Source organism: Lissotriton vulgaris, chromosome 6, assembly GCF_964263255.1.
Source record: "Lissotriton vulgaris chromosome 6, aLisVul1.2, whole genome shotgun sequence".
Lineage (NCBI taxonomy): Eukaryota > Metazoa > Chordata > Amphibia > Caudata > Salamandridae > Lissotriton > Lissotriton vulgaris.
In genome coordinates this window covers 603,641,235-603,661,264 of record NC_141694.1, presented here as the reverse complement: position 1 = coordinate 603,661,264, position 20,030 = coordinate 603,641,235, and the positions used below count along the sequence as shown (strand labels likewise).

Sequence of the window (20,030 nt, the reverse complement as noted above, 5' to 3'; positions counted from 1 at the left end):
TCGCTTAGCAAACATAGCTTGGCACTTAGACACAACAAACAACATCTGCTGCTTTCAAGAAGACACCTCATAACATATACAAAGAGACAGGCCATTTTGAAAAGAGAGAGAAGACATTGTAGCAGAGCAAAAGTCCTGATGAGAGAGAGAGATCCACTGCCTGAGATGTAGAACAACTCCCTATGCATAGCAGGTATGGGGTTTGCCACTAAACCTAGAGATCTATAATATAACAGTGTTTCCATGGTGGGTGTGACATGAGGCAGATAAATCATTCACCATGGTAGAACTTCTTGTTGTTTATAGTTTTCTTGTAATGTCCTCACGCTGTTGGGATGCATATATTTTCTAGTTGCACCGCAGATGTTTTATAATAGAGCACACGTTCTGTGGTCCCAGGCATAGTTCTGTTTCTAAGCAGAATCCCTGCAACAAATTTAGCAAGAGCTGTACAAAAGTTTCAGTCCTCGCTAAGTCTGTGATTCGCTAAAACACAGAGGCTTTTGTGCACAAATGAGCTTTGTGCAATGTGCAAATTCCATTTTGCCAGAGAAAATGCCGCAAAGTGGAAGCGTTTCCTCAGAGCCAGCTTTCCTCTTTGGAATCATGTCTGGTGGCCTCTACGGAAGCAGACCGTGGTCCCTAAATGCTTCTCCTAATGGCTTTTCTTCTAAGTGAATATTTTGTTATGTAAGTACCATGCCCATGTAAAGTAACGTGCAGATTAAAAAAATGGGTGGAAAAAAGCTGGGATGGAGGTCTGCTATCACTTGCATGTCTTCATGTATGCATTAGTAGGCATATGCGAGGGTCGCGGGATTTACAACTCCCTGTGAATGTATAATTACAATGCAGCGGACTAGTATCTCAGACATATTCCAAAATGCAGAGAAGATACCAAACCAGTCTCTGTGAAATTTACATATTCTGGTTTGCAACTGCTCTTAGTATATCTGGCCATTACAATCTATAACTGTGTGAGTGCAGTACTGCATTGCTGTTTTCCAATGAAAGAGAAAGATTTGGAATCACTTAAGTGCTATCTTTACGCTTTATCTTTCTATACACGAGCCCATTATTTAATCATCAATAACATGAAAATGCTTTTCAATCGAGCATGATGTCACTAATAACTCCAGAGTTCTCAGGAATGCATTGAACCAGATGCTCTGTTTGTTCCAAGTCATCTCCTTCTAGCCACTGCAACAATTTACTAAGAAAACAAGATCAAAAATCTAGATATACATGTTACAGTTTTTAATACTGGCTAAGACTTTTGTCTACGGGTATGAAGAGGATTGAAACATATCTATGTCCTCTTGTACTTAGGGCCATGTCTCCCAATGACTGAAATTCTAGTCGGTAATTTCCGCCTGCCTCTTCTCTAGGGGTAGAGGTGATTTGACTCCCACATTGCTTGTGTTTGGTTTTACAGTGTTGCCCCTAGACATACTTTGTAGAGATGTTGGTTTGAGAGTAAATGAAGAAGCAAACGTTTCATGTTTCTCTTATTTAGTACATTCAAATGTTTTATGAAGGAAAAAAATCAAAAGCAAAGACAACATTAATTTTATTCAGATAATAAGAATAAGATAAATGTTGTTTTTGTGTTCATTTTGATTTTTTCCTACATAACATGTTTAAAGGAAGAAACTAGTATGGCTTGGATTCATTGTGCTGCTTTGAAATAATTTATAAATAAGGATGTTCAAAAGATCACAAAATAGATGTGGTAACTAAAAAGGCCATCGGCACAAAGGATCGGCTGAAGGGAGCTTGTTCATTTCATGATACAAGAGCTACATGGCTCCCCTAGGGCAGATAATGACTTCACTTTAAAAAGGATATGAGCAATGGCGGCTGCTCCGCTAAGGCAGAGGAGCGTCGTCCCACTGCTTTTCACCAGTGCAAAAAAGGAAAAATAAAATAACGACACGATGTTGTTATCATTTTATTTTCCCGATCTGGAACAGGTTTGTGGCGTCACAGCCAGCAGGGGGAGGAGGAAATATGCGCACTTAGCATGTTCTCCGCCGGGCAGTACTGAACAGTCTGAGTGGAGAACATGCACAGGCTTCCACTGCCTGTCTGTGCGCCGAACCACGGTACTCAGACCAATCACGGTTTAGGGGAGCCTGTGTGCTTCCTCACTCCTGAATAGAAATGGAAGAGAGACAGCGATGGAGGAGAGTCGGTGGCCTTACAAAGGTAAATTTTCTTGATTGTTTAACCCCCAACCAGCCACACTTGTTCAGTATCAGCTGCCACTGGATATGAGATGTAGCTTGTCATTTCCTTAAATGATGAAGACTGCTTGAAAATACTGCTGAGATTGCATGGGTCGCACAATAAATTGTCTCAATGGTATGGAATGGAAGAAGACTGGCATTGGAGCACTGGAAGAGGTGATAATATGGATCTTCTTCAAAGGGACTGCCTGACGTGAAGTGGATTTTGGGGAGGTATTTTATTTGGAACAACGTCGTCTTGAAAATGAACTTAACAATGGATCAAGGTATTATACTTCTGAATAACTAGCCTGATGGTCAGGCATGGGACGGTACTCTCGGTTGCTTCATAGACTAATGGTAGGTAAGTTGCTTGTACTTAACAACTCTTGGTAAAACCGTGTGAAGAGTCATTGATACAAGAGGTGCGCAGCTTAGTTTATCATAATGGATGGAGATGTTTAAAGCATGTCTGAGGGTCATTTCTGGAGTTTTATAAAGTTCTTTGACACCCTGCTGTCTTTTATCCATCTTTGCTCGGTTCATCACCATCTCCTACTTTTGACACTGTGCACTGTCCATTCTGCTTTCCACTCTGTATTTCTTTGGTATGGGCCCAGTCCAGATTTTACCCATACCTTTCTGATCATACTCTATTACTTGCACTCATTCTTCACCCCTTTTTAGGTCTCGCCTGTCGATGCGCATGCGCATCGAGCAAGCGAGAGTATTGCGACTTATCCACTCTTTATCTACACTGCAAGGAATCGTGGCGATTCCTTGCAGTGCCCGTGACTTTTAAGGTCAATGCGCATGCGCATTGAGCTTATGCGCATGCGCATTGACCTTAAAAGCGCGTGCGCGTGCACGTCCGTCTTTGTTTACCCGCTCCGCCCCCTCCCCTTCCCGCCGTGTCGCATTTCTCCTCCCCCTCCCCTCCGTCTTGTTGAAGTAGTAACCGAGTTGAAAACAAGGCAGACAGGCAACCGGATTTTTAAGAACCCTTACCAGAAAAGAGGTAAGTTGTATGTGTAAAACTTTCATACATAATTTCGCTGAACCTTTAGTACACACGATTAACGCAGTACACCAGAAGCACACATTCTTTTCATTTGGTAGCGCCATATTGCAGTCCTTCAGTGCATCTGTATACTGGTTGCTATGCTTCATTGCCATATGGATAAAGTTTTAGACATGTGTGTACATACACATGTTTGAGCTACTGCCCCGCAACATATTTGTTTTATTTGTTGCCCTGCTTGTAGTGAATTATCATGTTAGAAATGAAAACTCGCAGCAGTTAACACGTGTTCCTGAATACTCTGATACCATAGTCGGATGCCATTATTTCTGATTCGTTCAAACGTCATGTGAGTTTACTTTTCAGCCCAGACAGGTCAAGATTTGTGATCGTCTTATTTGGTGTCACTTTAAAAAAAAATGCCGCATGTTAATCACGGCAAAAATGGTACCAATTATACCCGAATTCCGAAATGTAAAATGAAGTAAGCTTGGTAGATCCTTTAAGGGTTGCTCAAATATTTGAGTTAGCAAATGCTCTGATAAACAGTTTCAACTACAGCCACAAATGTGTCCGCTACGTTTCTTCGGCCTCAACGTTTAGATGATTTACTACCGTCGCATGATGTGTTTGTTCCTTGGCCCATGTGCAGTAGCCCGTCCGCAGAGTGATCAAATGGATCCACTGGTAGATTTTCGCTGAGCTATCCAGAAAATGTTTTTCACAAGACATGGGTTATTTTTCTTGTTGGTGATACATCTCACTAAATATGACGTGGTTGACTAGTGTAGTATGTTAATATTGAATTGGTAATCGAATGTTGTGAAATGAATCCATTACTAAATGCTGAATAATTATATGAAGAATAAATGGGCATGTGTTTGATACTTTTGTTTGAAGTTCCTTCATTCTTGGTATCATGACTGAGTCGCATGTAGACGCATACATAAAAGATTGACATTGAGCAGTGTGCTGCAAGGCAGCACATGGTTTCATGCTGTTGGTTATGTGGGCTGGAAGTGTTACTGCACGTCTTCTCCCACAATGGGCGTGTTTTGTGTGCTCATGGTCTTATATGTATGTGCGCCTAATACCATAGCAGCCTGTCGTCGTTCTTTTCTCGTACCTTTTGTGTTACAAGTGTTACGTTGGGTCATTATCTTAAATGTTCCAGAGTGTTTGTTGGTGGAGCCTGTTTCCGGTGTGGCTGTTGTTGTGAACCTGCACCTTATATTTAATTGAAAAGCATTGTTTTGTATCCTGGTACTAGTATACGATTCAACTTAACATAATTTCCGCAGCTTCACAAATGATTTCTCCTTTTCCGAGGGACCCTTTGGATAACATCCTCAACTCCCCTGGGTTAATCTGGTGCAACGGCCATAATTTCATAAAAGGTTCAACAGTTTCTATGACCAAGCTTCTTTAATATCTTGGGTTCAGTACATTTAAACATCTGGAAGAATGCATTGCAGGTGGAGTTTTGCATGTACTGTGGTGCCTTGGCAAGTAGTTGCGATACATTTTTAGTTGTTAGTGTGTGTTCTGAAAATGGGTCACCCTCAACCCCTCACTCACCCTCACCCTCACTCACCCTCAACCCCTCACCCACCCTCAACCCCTCACCCTCAATCCCTCACCCTCACTCACCCACACTCACCCACACTCACCCACACTCACCCTCACTCACACTCACCCACCCTCACTCACCCTCACCCTCACTCACCTTCACCCTCACTCACCCTCAACCCCTCACCCTCACTCACCCCCACTCACCCTCAACCCCTCACCCTCAACCCCTCACCCTCACTCACCCTCATTCACCCTCAACCCCTCACCCTCACTCACCCTCAACCCCTCACCCTCACTCACCCTCAACCCCTCACCCTCACTCACCCTCAACCCCTCACCCTCACTCACCCTCAACCCCTCACCCACACTCACCCTCACTCACACTCACCCACCCTCACTCACCCTCACCCTCACTCACCCTCACCCTCACTCACCCTCAACCCCTCACCCTCACTCACCCTCAACCCCTCACCCACCCTCAACCCCTCACCCTCAACCCCTCACCCTCAACCCCTCACCCACCCTCACTCACCCTCAGCCTCACCCTCACTCACCCTCAACCCCTCACCCTCACTCACCCTCACTCACCCTCAACCTCATGCTAAAGATTTACAAAAAAACCCATTAACAATTCTAAAAGCACTAACTCTAATGCTGCGAGACCTATTGCATTTCTAATGCTTGTTCTCCTTCTTCTCTATACTGTCCTTAAAGGGTCTGTCCGGTGACCCATTTTCTTTTTATATACACTTCCATCCTCTGTATGTTTCGTTCAGTCTTTTCTTTTGTATTTATGCTTTTAGTCTTTCGTTTCCCCTCTTTATAAATCAACATACACTTGCTCATCTACAATTAGCTCTTTGATGCACTACATCATAAAAGTAATTGCTTTTAGAAAGACTGAACCCAAACATTAAAACCTTCAGTGAATCCTACAACAACGACCAATCCCAGACTTCAATACAATCAAGCACTGCTTTGTTACTATATTTTGGTCAGACTCAACCATCCACATGAATAGCATACTATGACTGCCATCATAACTAAAAGTGCTTTCTGAAACATTAAACCCTGGCATAAACAAAACCGTGAATGAATCCCAACAACAACAATATGTTCCTGAATTGACAGTAAAAGCCATTATCAGCACACCTCCTAAAAATAAAATAAAAATACTGTTATCCAGAGCACCATATCAACTACTGATCTAAACCCAATAATATGTTCATTAGCAAAACAGTAGAACCAGACAGCACAGGGGTACAGTAAAAACTTTGGGGCAGATTTATGATGCCCTTGCGCCGCAATTGCGTCACTTTATTTGACGCAACTGCGGCGCAAACAATGCACCCTATTTACAACGTGACGCATCTAGGAGATGCGTCACGTTGTAAAGCCCTGCGCCATAAGGAGGCGTTCCTGCGCAGGGGGGGGCGTTCCTGCGCAGGAACGCCTCCTGAAAGTGGCTGAGTGAAATCTATGAGATTTCACTCAGTCACTTTCAGGCCAATGCTGCGTCAAAACCCTGCGCCTGCTTGAAGCAGGCGTAGGTCTTGACGCATCATTGTGAAGAGGGGGCACCCCCGAGCCTTGCTGTAGCTGCGTCGCGCTTGCGACGCAACTCCAGCAATGCGCCACCTTTCCGGCACAGATGCGTCACGCATCTGTGCGGTTTTTGCACCATGGTGCGTCGCATTGTAAATGCGGCGCACCATGGGTGGCGGAGCTGTGGCGCACTGTGGCGCACATTAACTGGCGCATCCCTGGGGATGCGCCAGTTAACATAAATCTGCCCCATATTTTCTTCAGGCAATCAGGGATAACGCCAGCCGAAGGACAGAAACAACCTTAATCACTATATATACTTGATTAACACCACTCGTGATAACTTGAGACATCTTCTGGTGTAGGAATCTACTAGCAGCAACATATAACTTAAACAGGGCCATAAGATGAGTGTATTATGCCCTTGGCCCTGCACTTTCCAGGACCCTGATCTGCTTGAGCAAAATCTAGTTATATTTGTAATAAAAGCATTTTTTAATGACAGCAAGCTGTCTTAAGTAATATAGAGCCAGCTAAGTTGGCCAGGCACTTTCAATTCAGTTCAACATTCCTTTATTCGACTGTATGCAATGCAGTCATAAAAGTACAATAAAAAACATATATATACATAGCATTGTTAAAAAGACATTTTATCAAGAGCCAGAAATCACAAGAGTGCATACATTTTCTAAAAAATATAAATATACTGTTTGACTAAAACATGTTACCGGGGGAGGGATGATTCGAATAACGATTACCCTTCCATACTTTTTCTAAATTTCAGGGCTGTTTTTAGGAAATTACATAGAAACAAGGTGCTTTCACAGTGTAGCATTTGAAGATAAAGTAATGCAGGCCTTATTTGCACAAAGTTCAATTGTTTAAAAAGGGGTTTTAAAAACAGTTTTCATGGTATCATGTAATAGGAGCATATAAATAAAAAGTGAGCCAGGTCTTGCGGAGACTTACTGTCGCAGCCGCAAGCTGGCAACACTTGTCCCCTGTGTGCCCCACTAGGCACAGCTAGCATCAAGTGAAATAAGTCAAAACGAAATCTGCACAACCGGAAGCGTTCATATCTAGAGATGGGCCAGGATAGGTAAGGTTCAATTTGCACGCAAGATTTTGTTAAAACATGCCTCCTCACGCTACCTTTTTTGAGCTCCAACTCTTCCCTGGCTAGCTGTCGATTCAACAAGAAAGTATCCTTCACATAAGTTACATCTTGTTTGGATACTTGCTGTGGTGCTAGGAAAAGTTCCAACCGACCCAGTTCATGAAGACAGTTTCTGATATATTTTAACCAGGGTATCTTGTATTTCCCTTCCCAGTTGAGTGCTTCGAGAAGGATATTTTGGGTAAATGGTATATCATCATTCAACCAGCAGTTTAACCAACACAGCAAGGGGTTAACAGCAATTTTATCCCCTAGGTAAGGCATGCCTAATTCTTCGTTAATGGAGAAATTAGCTGTGCCTTTAGGTAGACATAATACTTGTTTTAGGAAATTGTTTTCAATTGTTACAAGGTCACCCACAGGGACAAAGCCCCAAATTTCACTCCCGTAACAGGCCACAGCGGTGCTTTTAGCTTGATACAGTTTCATCAGGGCAACCGTTGGCGTATTTCCCATTTTACGTGCAAAGTCAGTTATTGCAGCATTAGTCCTTGCTGTTTCTCCCTTTTTCTTCCTTACCGCAGGGCCCCAAGTGAGTTTGTGGTCAAACAATACACCAAGGATTGAGAAAGTCTTTGTTATCTGTATTTTTTCCCCATTAACAGAAAAGGGATAAGACTTTTTTGAACCAGATCCTATCTTCATAACAAATGATTTAGTGTTGTTGATGCTCAGGCCCCGTGATTTCATGAATAAGAAAAAAGAATCAAGTAATATTTGAAGGCCCAGTGCAGTTCTGGAGATAAGGACGGCGTCGTCTGCATATAGCAGAACAGGTACGCCCTTTCTCCCTATGTGTGGATAGTCAGTATTTGTTTTTAAAAGATGCTCCTCGAGACCATTAATATATAAATTAAAAAGAAATGGCGCTAAAATACAGCCCTGCCTAACCCCCCGATTTATCTTAAAGTCTCTGGTAACTTTCAAGTCTTTTGTATAGCGGACATTTGCTCGAGTGTCACTATGGAGGTCGGCTAAAAAGTTGATCAAGTTCTTCTCAACCCCCATTTTGAGTAGGACATCCCAGAGCCTGCTTCTATCAACACAATCAAAGGCCGATGATAAGTCCATAAAGGCCATATATACAGATCCATTTCTGGCCATAGTATACTTGCCACTGATTAAGTATAGATTCAGGCATTGAGTTATTGTTGAGTGCCCTGGTCTGAACCCGTATTGAACGGGGGACATTACATTGTTATTTTTAGCCCACATAGTCAGCCTATTTAAAATTATTCCTCCCACTACTTTGGCAACTGAGTTTATCAGGGAGATAGGCCTGTAACATGCTGCATTGTTTCTGTCACCCTTCTTGTAGACTGGTACTATGGTTGAGGCCCCCCAAGACTTTGGGCTCCCGATTGCAACTCCAGCATTGACAACCGCGGTAAGGATTGGGGCCCAAAGTGAGATATTTGATTTGAATAAATCCGGGGCCTTATTACTGGTTAAGCCACGGATCCCCTTTTCAACTTCTTCAACTGTGAAATGCAGGGGAGCTTCTTCTGTGATTTTAATTTCTTGCTTCACCTGTGAATCATCGCTCTTGAAGATTAAACTAAAATGGGAGACCCACTCATTCTCGGGTATATTAGTTCCAAGACTGGAGGCGTTGGGGGTCATCAAACATCGGCTTGTTGATTATGCTCCAAAACTTAGAGCTATTACCCAGAGTTGATGGGTCAAGCAAAGACTCCCAGATGTGTGCTTTTATATCCTTTTTACGGGATGCCAAGGTTGATTTATATTCAGATCGCAAGATTTTAATGTGTGCGGAATCCCTTGGCTTTTTCTTGAGGGCCATTTTCAAGTTCCGACTAGCTGCCGAACAAGCGTGGTCAAACCATCTTGGCTGATAAACAGTTGGGCCTTTTATTGGAACAGATAGCAGTTGGTCAATCCTGTAAACTACAACAGCAAAAGCAGATAAGATGGTTTCAGGTGGTGTGGACTCAGAGACACAAAGATTAAGTTCCTGTTTGCAACTCGTTTTAACAGACTTATATAAGGTATCACTGTTTATCATGGACCATTTCAGACGACGATTTCCATTGATCAACTTTAAAGCACCCATATCTTTATGGTTTTTCCGTAATTCAAAAATACCCGCTCCTAGTTCAATTGAGATTGGATTGTGGTCACTAAAGATGCTTTCGTGTATTTTAAAATTTAAGGCTAAATTTGCCAGATCAACAGAAAGAAGAATATGGTCTATGAAAGAGCCGTGCTCAGAACCTTTATAAGTTGGTATTTCAAAAATGAAGGAGTCATCTTTCAGGGACATAGCAACACTCAGGTTCAGGTCATCTATTAGATTATTCGCATTGGTACCTCGCGGACAGTGGGCAAAATGAAGTCCTGATCTGTTCCCACATCCCAAGGAGTCCAAGGTTGTCTCGGTCGGATATGCGTGTTGAAATCACCAATGATTATTTTATTTCGTGGCAATTTTACCAATTCATCTTGCAAGTAACTGTGGAGCTTGACGATGTTGCACTCTCCTGGTGATGTTACTGAATTATAAAAGTTGACCAGAGTTAGTGCTTTTTTGCCCTTCCTAAGCTCCATGACCTGAATATTCCTGTTTTCCAATTGTTTGGTTTTGAGCTGGCAGATGAGGGAGAGGCTGATGAATGTTGCCAAGCCCCCCTTTGATCTGCCACTCGGCGATGGAATTGCTGGGACGAAGAAACTCTGAAACCCCTTGATGAAGACATTATTATCTATGAGCCATGTTTCCTGAAAGCACACTATGGCAAATTTCCTTATAAATTTCACCCACGTCTGGTCCTTTACTTTTGCGGCCAGTCCTGCTATGTTCCACGACAAGATTTTTATAGTGTTAAGTACGTCATGATCAGTCAATGACTCTTGAGTCGTGTTAGTAAACGGATACAGGTTTTGATTAAGTCGGCTTGTTGCAGCTGCTGGTTGATTACTAGTGCTAGTTAGCAGGTTATGGGCTATAGTGGGAGGAGAACTACCTAGTTCAAGAGTGGAGAGAGTAGGTGCCACTTGTAGGGAAAGATTCTCAAGGAAAGGTGTTACGGGCTCTATTGTACTGATAACTGGTGCCACTCTTAAGGGGGCTGAAGTACTTGTTGGATTATCAGTACTTATTATGTTAGTTTGTTCCACACAATTCAAAGGGTCGGGTAAAGTACTAAGGGGCAGGGCAGGTGTCAGTCAATCCACCTCATCCAAGTAATCATGGGTATACAGGGCATCATATCTGTTTGAGGTCGGAACCCCGAATTGATTTTGATTCAAATAGGGATATGCATGATCTCGTTTATATGTATATGGTGCGGATTCCATTCTCTCATACATTGTTGGAGGGGGATGGTTGTATGATCTACCTTCCCAGGATTGTGCATATCTTTGTTGTTCAAAATCTAAGGGCGTCACCTGACTGGGGGCGAGAGGAGGTGCCCATGTTTGAAGATGGGCTTGAGGCTCCAATGACCCCTCGTGGCCATGATAAGGTTGAGGATTTTTACTTTACCCGTTTGTATTATAGGGGTAAAAATAGCTTAAACCCATCGTGCGGATCAGGCTATTTGTCGAGGAACTCCTCCAGTTAATGATGAATTTCGCCACTCGTCTGTCTTTAAAATTAACTACAATGCAGTCTCCCTCTGTTGATTTGAATCTTGAGCCCACCCAATCTACTATCTTCACATGAGAAATAAACCCACTTATGTGAGAGGGAAGTGGCCTATGTGTGGTTAACCATTGCATGACCTTGTTTTTGAGTTCCATGTAAGTCTCCCCCCTGTTATCAGCCAGCTTGGGGACCCCAATCATGACAATAGTGTATGCATTAGATTCAGGTGGAAGGTTTATATGGATAGGTCTTTTTGCTGTCATGGGTTTAAGCTGGTTTGCCCCTGCTGTCTTAATAGGAATATTCGGTGTTAATAATGTGGGGTGCTTCGACGACTCCACATTTGCTGTAACTGATTCTGGCGGGTGACCCTCAGCAGCCCATTCACTATCATCAATTTCATCAACTACCTGTATAATTTGTGTGTTATTCACAGGCGTGGCTACTACCTGCGGTGAGTTGAAAACTACTTGTGTGGTAGTTACTAAATTGGAGGTGGCTGGGGATTCCTGACGCTGAGGTGATGGCTGTTTGACGGCACTATTTGTTGTGTCTCTAGTGGTTTTCACAGTTTTAGTATTATTAGCATTGAGGGTTTTGCTTGCTGGAACAAAATTGGAAGTAGGATTAGGCATTTTTTGCATTTTAAGAATGCTAGAGGATACTTCATTTTGTGCTCTCTCAAATTTTCCTAGAGCTTTCTCTATGTTGATGACTCGTTTACTAATGGGCTGTAAGAGAGATTTAACCATAGATTCTATTTCACTCAGGAGGGATATTTTCAATGTGGATAACTGATCTATTTGGCTTGTCTGATCTTTAACCGAAATACTCTCAATATTATTCTTCTCCTTTCGGAATGCATCCAGGTCTTGGGTGGGTGTCGAAGGAGTTCCAGTTATGGTTTTTGCGGAAAGTTTCGCCTGTCTAAGTTTTTGCCACATATCTTTAATTGAGTATTTCGGTTTGACTATTGGGCAGTAGGTTTTCCTCAACAGGTGTTTTGTCTTTCGTTTTTTCTTATGATGCTGGGCTACACTTGTTGGATCATGTGTTATCCCGGAAGCAGGTTGAGTAGCAGGTGTTATGCCCTCCACTATTTGAACCTCTGGGTCTAAAGACGATATATGCAGGCAGCTTATGTTGTTGCCATGGCTAGTCGGCACCAGAGGACTACTCTCCATGGTATTCCCTGCAGAGCATGTGAACAGGGGTTTCGGAGTATTGTCCTTGATATGCGACCCTGGCAAATCTGTGAACGACTGCATTAGTAATTATTCCTGAGAGTTAATTGTGGCATCCATAATGTGTGTGTTATCAGTAGTGTGCAAAGACAGGTTTGGAAAACACAGGTCTGGGGTCAATGAAAGTCGTTTCTCTGTGTCCTGGATGGCGTCCGCCACTACGCCAATGGTTTTTTGCAGCATAAGGTCTATGGCAGTTATGGTAGGTAGTGGTGTGCTCACAGATTTTAATCTTGTTGTGGATCTCATTGTCACCGGAGTTTTCCTAACTTTGGACATCCTTGTGATGTAGACGTATAACTGAGTGCCGTATATCTAGTGAACGAGTTACCTTTTTGCAGGGTGTCTGATGAGGAGATGTTAAGGGGGTGGCCCGTCCCGGCCTCTTCAGGCCCCTGAGGGCCACAGAGGGCCCGGTCTTCGCCCGGCGTACCGCTCGCGTCCCGCGAAACGGGTCTGACGGTGATTTAAAGCGCCACCTGGCGCTCGCTGATGACGCTGGACCCCAGCGAGGGCTTCTGGGTATCGTAGTTTGTAGCCCCTCGCCGGTCTCCTCCTGGCAGCCCCGCTGTAGTTGTAATCACGAGCGGTCGGCTGCTGGAGACTGGCGGGTGGGTCCAGGCAGTGGCAAAATTTGTAGCAGCGCAGTTTTGGCCAAGCGTTTAGGATGCAGTAACTGGGGCACAAAGCAGTTCAGGAAAGGATCGCCCGCTCAATTGCTCCGACGGTGATTTAAAGCGCCACCTGGCGCTCGCTGATGACACTGGACCCCAGCGAGGGCTTCTGGGTATCGTAGTTTGTAGCCCCTCGCCGGTCTCCTCCTGGCAGCCCCGCTGTAGTTGTAATCACGAGCGGTTGGCTGCTGGAGACTGGCGGGTGGGTCCAGGCAGTGGCAAGATTTGTAGCAGCGCAGTTTTGGCCAAGCGTTTAGGATGCAGTAACTGGGGCACAAAGCAGTTCAGGAAAGGATCGCCCGCTCAATTGCTCCGACGGTGATTTAAAGCGCCACCTGGCGCTCGCTGATGACACTGGACCCCAGTGAGGGCTTCTGGGTATCGTAGTTTGTAGCCCCTCGCCGGTCTCCTCCTGGCAGCCCCGCTGTAGTTGTAATCACGAGCGGTCGGCTGCTGGAGACTGGCGGGTGGGTCCAGGCAGTGGCAAGATTTGTAGCAGCGCAGTTTTGGCCAAGCGTTTAGGATGCAGTAACTGGGGCACAAAGCAGTTCAGGAAAGGATCCCCCGCTCAATTGCTCCGACGGTGATTTAAAGCGCCACCTGGCGCATGCTGGACCCCAGCGAGGGCTTCTGGTTATCGTAGTTTGTAGCCCCTTGCCGGTCTCCTCCTGGCAGCCCCGCTGTAGTTGTAATCACGAGCGGTCGGCTGCTGGAGACTGGCGGGTGGGTCCAGGCAGTGGCAAGATTTGTAGCAGCGCAGTTTTGGCCAAGCGTTTAGGATGCAGTAACTGGGGCACAAAGCAGTTCAGGAAAGGATCAAAGGATTTAAGGCCAGGCACTTAAATGAGGCCAGATGCCATGTTTTCCCTTTCCTGTGGTACATGTTTTTCGATACCTAAAAAGAGGGGATTCTTTCACTGGCAAAAATGGAAGACGTTCTAGACGACCACCAATTAAACTTTTGGCCCAGACCGGGCAAAGACTTATGGCAAGCCTAACCCACATTGATTGTGGTCTGTGTTTAGACTCGCTGCACACAAGTAAAGTAAGCTCGTAGAGTAAGACCACAGTTAACAACTTAGGACGGATACACATTTCCACTCATAAGTAAGTGACACGTGGAATGCCACAGTTCCATCTCCGTCACTCTTTGTAGTCAATGTATACAGGGGCCAATATATACAAGTGAAGCAACAACACAGCATCCAAATTCAGATGTGTGCCGAAGATCGGTAGGGCAACCTGTGCGGAGGTATGTGGACATCACACCAGCACCTCAGAGCATCTGAACCACATCTGTGCATGATAAAGGCGTGATTCCAATGTCTGACTGAAACCAACATATAGTTTCCAAATGAAAAAATATATTTACCCCAACGCGGTTTTTCGCCAGCTGCAAGTTACCACATCAAGAACAAACAGAATGCTGGGTTAATATTCCTACAAACTGCAAATAAATGTTGCAGTGAAAGAAGTGCTCTTTCACTCAGGGAGTTATGGAAATACTTCTACAAACCAACCACAGAGTAAAGCTTTTATAAAGATTTAACTAAACTATGCTGACGAAAAAAGATCGACTAAAGCTACATTGAGTACAAACCAACGATTACAAACGTAAAGCAGGTCTTAACTTAGCGAACAAGTGAATGACAAACACAAATCCCTGCACTGGAAATCAGTTCCAATGGCTTTTAAGTTGCTGTTTTGCTTCACTATGTGCAAAGCATTCAGGGCAATTGTCCTGGACACCTGCAAATTGTGGCCAGACACAACTCCACCAGAAACCTGATATTCACATAAAGTAGAGCAAGAAAACGCAAAATTAATAAAGATGAAAACAAGTGTCACTGAACGCAATGAGTGGAATTCTGGAATGTCTTACACCCCAATATATCAACCAATAATCAGAAAGCAACTTAAGCCAACTCACTTCTATTATGCATGTCACCTGTAATTAAGACAACCGGTACTACACTGACAGTCAGTATAGAGTATTTGAATCCAGTGAGTCAGCGATGCACATGATACTTACTAGCAATGCAGTAAGTATAACTGATTATCTTCGACTATAATTTTGATCGATATTCATACGCGTTGTTGAGTAAGTTAATAAGTGAAATGTTTAGGAGTTACTGTAAAGGAAGGCAACCAAAAACATGTCAGTCTCCACTGAAGTGTGCTCTGCCTTAAACGCAAGATGAAATTGTTAGAGAAAAGTAATTATTCCTTTATTCCACTGGATGGCAGTATTGCAAAAAGCTTAGTATTCAAAATGCAAATTATTTTGCCCAAAAAAAAGGGTTGCAGTCACTTCCCTACTCCTCAAGGTGGTAGTATTGCCATGCACATGCATTCAGTATTTTTGATTTAAATGTACTATTGCGATGCGATGACTTTTAAGAGTATCTTAATCCAAAGTCAATTATTGATTAGGCATCAACTCACAAAATGTATATCATCTTGGAAGGCCTGCTCCAAGATACCATATGTTTGAAAGACAAACCATTAATCCATTCTAATGCGAGCTGTGGGAGGAAAGCACTGCAATGCAGTAATGAGCACTGCAAGTACTAATCAACAGTAACTGTAACATAAGGAAGGGAAAGATCCGTAGCCCACCCCAAGGTTTCCACATGAGGAAAGAGGTGCGGACTCTCACGGGCTTAATAAACATGGGATGTACGAGAACCAGGAGCCGATCTGCTTATTTCAATCTCTATTCAAAAGCCATCTTCAATTGTTATATGAATTCAGGCAATACAACGGAATAGGGGGGATATTTGCTAAGATTTTACGCCGTGATTGCATCACAAAAATCTTTTTCCCCATTTTCTTTCCAGCGCTAAACTTGTTTAGCGCTGTAAATAACAAAAAAGTAATGCGAAGCAGCACATAGCGCTGCTTCGCGTTATTTGCCCCACGGGGGCGTACCAAGGTGGAGCATGGGCGTTCCCATGCAACCACCCAAGGTTTCTAACCAGGGGCGGATTGGCAAGGCGGGCATTCGGGAATGGGCCGAAGGGCCGGTGCCTCAGTGCCCTCTGTGGGCCGTTTTTTTTCTCCCCTGTCCCAGTCCACAGAGAGTGGACTAGGAAAGGGGAGAAAAAAAAACGGCCCACAGAGTGCACAGAGACAGAGAAAATGAAAGCAGCCTCGCAGTGCGGCCAGACAGCGATTGTTAGCTGTGGCCTCTCCTTCACCCTTACCCACCCTGGGGAGGGGTGATTGTTTGCAATAATCGGCCTCCCTGGGGGCCAGGTGTTTCTCAGGCCTTTGAGCCATTTGCACCTCGGCCCCCTGGCGCCCATGCAGCCCAGAAACGGTGTTAGTCTTAACACCTCGTCCACAGCCCTTCACATTCAGGGCATAGTGGGCGAGGAAAAATGGGTCTTGCTGTGGGGGCCTGGTGATGTTTGGAATTTTTTTGTTTTATTTATTTATTTATGCGATTTTTATATAGCGGGGACTTTATCCTAAGGTGTCAGAGCGCTTCACACTAGGAACAGCAATAATACATGAGGAGAAAATTATAAGTGGACAAATTACAAAAGCAAACGTTAAGTTACATGAATCAAAAGTGACAATAGTGAGCAACCAAAATACAAGAGGAGCAAACGATACATTACAGGAGGAAAAAGTGATATGTTTGCAGTTAACAAAAGCGTACAAAATACAAGTAGAGGTATAATACTGCAATTAATGGCAGACACTCCAGCACAAGAACAAACGTTACGTAGGCAATGGTGGCACTTGTGCAAGTATCTAAAGCAAACCAAAGTGAGAGGTAGCAAACAGTTTGTTACAAGAGAAAAGTGACGTGTGCAAGTTACAAAAGGGTCCCATACACAGGTACAAGGGTAATATTACAGTAAATGGTAAATACTCAAACTGCCAGAACACACTGGAAAGGCACTTCCCATGCACCAGCTTCACCTCAGCCTCCCCCCTGGCTACCTAGCTACCTTGGATGAACCAGAAAGCTGTGTTTTGTGCTCCCCTGCCAAGACATTTTCCCAAGGCCTGGAGGGTTGATTAATTTACTAATTGCAGGGGCCTTACCAGTGGCGTCACTAGGGGGGTGCGGACCGCACCGGGTGACACCCTCACATGGGGTGACACATGAGGTGAGAGCCGAGTGAGCAGCAGAGCGTTATCTGATCGTTCCGTAAGGAAGATGAACGAACTGGCAGAAAATAACATCGATTTGTACAGTTCGGTTAAAGAAACATTACATCAGGAACAATAACGTGCACCCAGATGGAATCAAAGTAATGTATTGAGCACCGGAGACTTAAGAGAAACGAAAACCTGTCATTTCCAAAATGTAGAGCTGAACGTTTATTCATAAATAAAGGGACCTTAATACTCATATTAAACACATAAACAAGAGGACAATTGCAAATTCATATTTTCCTCTTCAAAGTGGTTTGAAATTTCATCAAATAATAAATGCAATATTTTTATACGGAAATCTTTCTTTCCTGCAAAGGAATCGCAAGTATGGGCAAAGCCAATAAGTCTGACCTTGGTAAGGCTGAAGCATTTTGTAATTTTTTGCAAGCATATGCAAAAGGCACAATGCAACTGCAAAACCTACCAAATATTTTTTAAAAGACGTGGTCCAACAGCCCCACGCACACCAGAGCTCGCACTGAAGTGCACCTCTGTTTCAGACTGATCTAGTCTGCACATGCGAAAGGGAACATGTGATCACTCACAGTGCATGAGAGCCAACGTCGGACATGGTCTGACCAAACAACCAGCCGTGCCGTGCCGGGCAGAAGCAATTTCAGGAGTTATTTAAGACAGAGCGAGTACTGTGACAGGGAAATCATGGGGGGGGGGTGGAGAAGGCGATGAGGAAAGGGTTAAAAGAGCAGCACACTGTGGAGGGGGGGTGCAGGCGGAGGGGGAGGCATGGTGCAGGCAGAGAGGGATATGGTGCAGGCAGAGGGTGACATGGTGCAGGCAGAAGGGTGAGATGGTGAAGGTGGAGGTGAGAGATGGTGCAGGCAGAGAGGGAGATGGTGCAGGCAGAGGGAGAGATGGGGCAGGCAGAGGGTGAGATGGTGCAGGCAGAGGGGGAGATGGTGCAAGCAGAGGGTGAGATGGTGAAGGCAGAGAGGGAGATGGTGCAGGCAGAGAGAGAGATGGTGCAGGCGGAGGGGAGATGGTGCAGGCAGAGGGGTAGATGGTGCAGGCAGAGTAGAGATGGTGCATGCAGAGGGGAGATGGTGCAGGCTGAGCGGGAGATGATGCAGGCGGAGGGGAGATGGTGCAGGCGGAGGGGAGAGATGGTGCAGGCAAATGGTGAGATGGTGCAGGCAGAGGGAGAGATGGTGCAGGCAGAGAGGGAGATGGTGCAGGCAGAGGGTGAGATGGTGCAGGCAGAGTAGAGATGGTGCAAGCAGAGGGGAGATGGTGCAGGCTGAGAGGGAGATGATGCAGGCGGAGGGGAGATGGTGCAGGCGGAGGGGAGTGATGGTGCAGGCAAATGGTGAGATGGTGCAGGCAGAGGGAGAGATGGTGCAGGCAGAGAGGCAGAGAGGGAGATGGTGCAGGCAGAGGGAGAGATCGTGCAGGCGGAGGGGAGATGGTGCAGGCAGAGGGGTAGATGGTGCAGGCAGAGTAGAGATGGTGCAGGCAGAGGGGAGATGGTGCAGGCTGAGAGGGAGATGATGCAGGCGGAGGGGAGATGGTGCAGGCGGAGGGGAGAGATGGTGCAGGCAAATGGTGAGATGGTGCAGGCAGAGGGAGAGATGGTGCAGGCAGAGAGGGAGATGGTGCAGGCAGAGGGGTAGATGGTGCAGGCAGAGTAGAGATGGTGCAGGCAGAGGGGAGATGGTGCAGGCTGAGAGGGGGATGATGCAGGCGGAGGGGAGATGGTGCAGGCGGAGTGGAGAGATGGTGCAGGCAAATGGTGAGATGGTGCAGGCAGAGGGAGAGATGGTGCAGGCAGAGAGGGAGATGGTGCAGGCAGAGGGTGAGATGGTGCAGGCAGAGTAGAGATGGTGCAGGCAGAGGGGAGATGGTGCAGGCTGAGAGGGAGATGATGCAGGCGGAGGGGAGATGGTGCAGGCGGAGGGGAGAGATGGTGCAGGCAAATGGTGAGATGGTGCAGGCAGAGGGAGAGATGGTGCAGGCAGAGAGGCAGAGAGGGAGATGGTGCAGGCAGAGGGAGAGATGGTGCAGGCGGAGGGGAGATGGTGCAGGCAGAGGGGTAGATGGTGCAGGCAGAGTAGAGATGGTGCAGGCAGAGGGGAGATGGTGCAGGCTGAGAGGGAGATGATGCAGGCGGAGGGGAGATGGTGCAGGCGGAGGGGAGAGATGGTGCAGGCAAATGGTGAGATGGTGCAGGCAGAGGGAGAGATGGTGCAGGCAGAGAGGGAGATGGTGCAGGCAGAGGGGTAGATGGTGCAGGCAGAGTAGAGATGGTGCAGGCAGAGGGGAGATGGTGCAGGCTGAGAGGGAGATGATGCAGGCGGAGGGGAGATGGTGCAGGCGGAGGGAAGAGATGGTGCAGGCAAATGGTGAGATGGTGCATACAGAGGGAGAGATGGTGCAGGCAGAGAGGGAGATGGTGCAGGCAGAGGGTGAGATGGTCCATCCGGTGTGTGGGGGTGACACCATGAGTTACCCGCACCGGGTGACACCAGCCCTAGTGACGCCACTGGGCCTTACCTCTGTTCATGTGCTCCTGAGCTGAAGGTCTGGGGAGGGCTAAGTAGGTTAGTAATAGCAGGGGCTTTGCTGCTTTTCAGGTGCTCCTGTGCTGGAGGGCTGGAATAATTTTTGACGAAAAGGGGCCTTGCTATTTTTTTTAGTTGCTCAGCAAGTAGGCCATTGTCACCTTGGCCCTGTGTCCTGTGCAAGAACAGTATCCTCCCACTTTCATTCCTTGTCTGTGCAAATGGTGTTTCATGAAAGGGCACGCCCTTTGAATGTGGGCCACGCCCCTTAAA

At 45.6% G+C, this 20,030-nt stretch overlaps 1 protein-coding gene across 1 annotated transcript in view; it reads right to left on the bottom strand.

The window, feature by feature from the left end:
* Positions 1-20,030, bottom strand: part of FAXC (failed axon connections homolog, metaxin like GST domain containing) — a 279,788-nt gene that overhangs the window by 3,401 nt on the left and 256,357 nt on the right. The window lies entirely within an intron of this gene.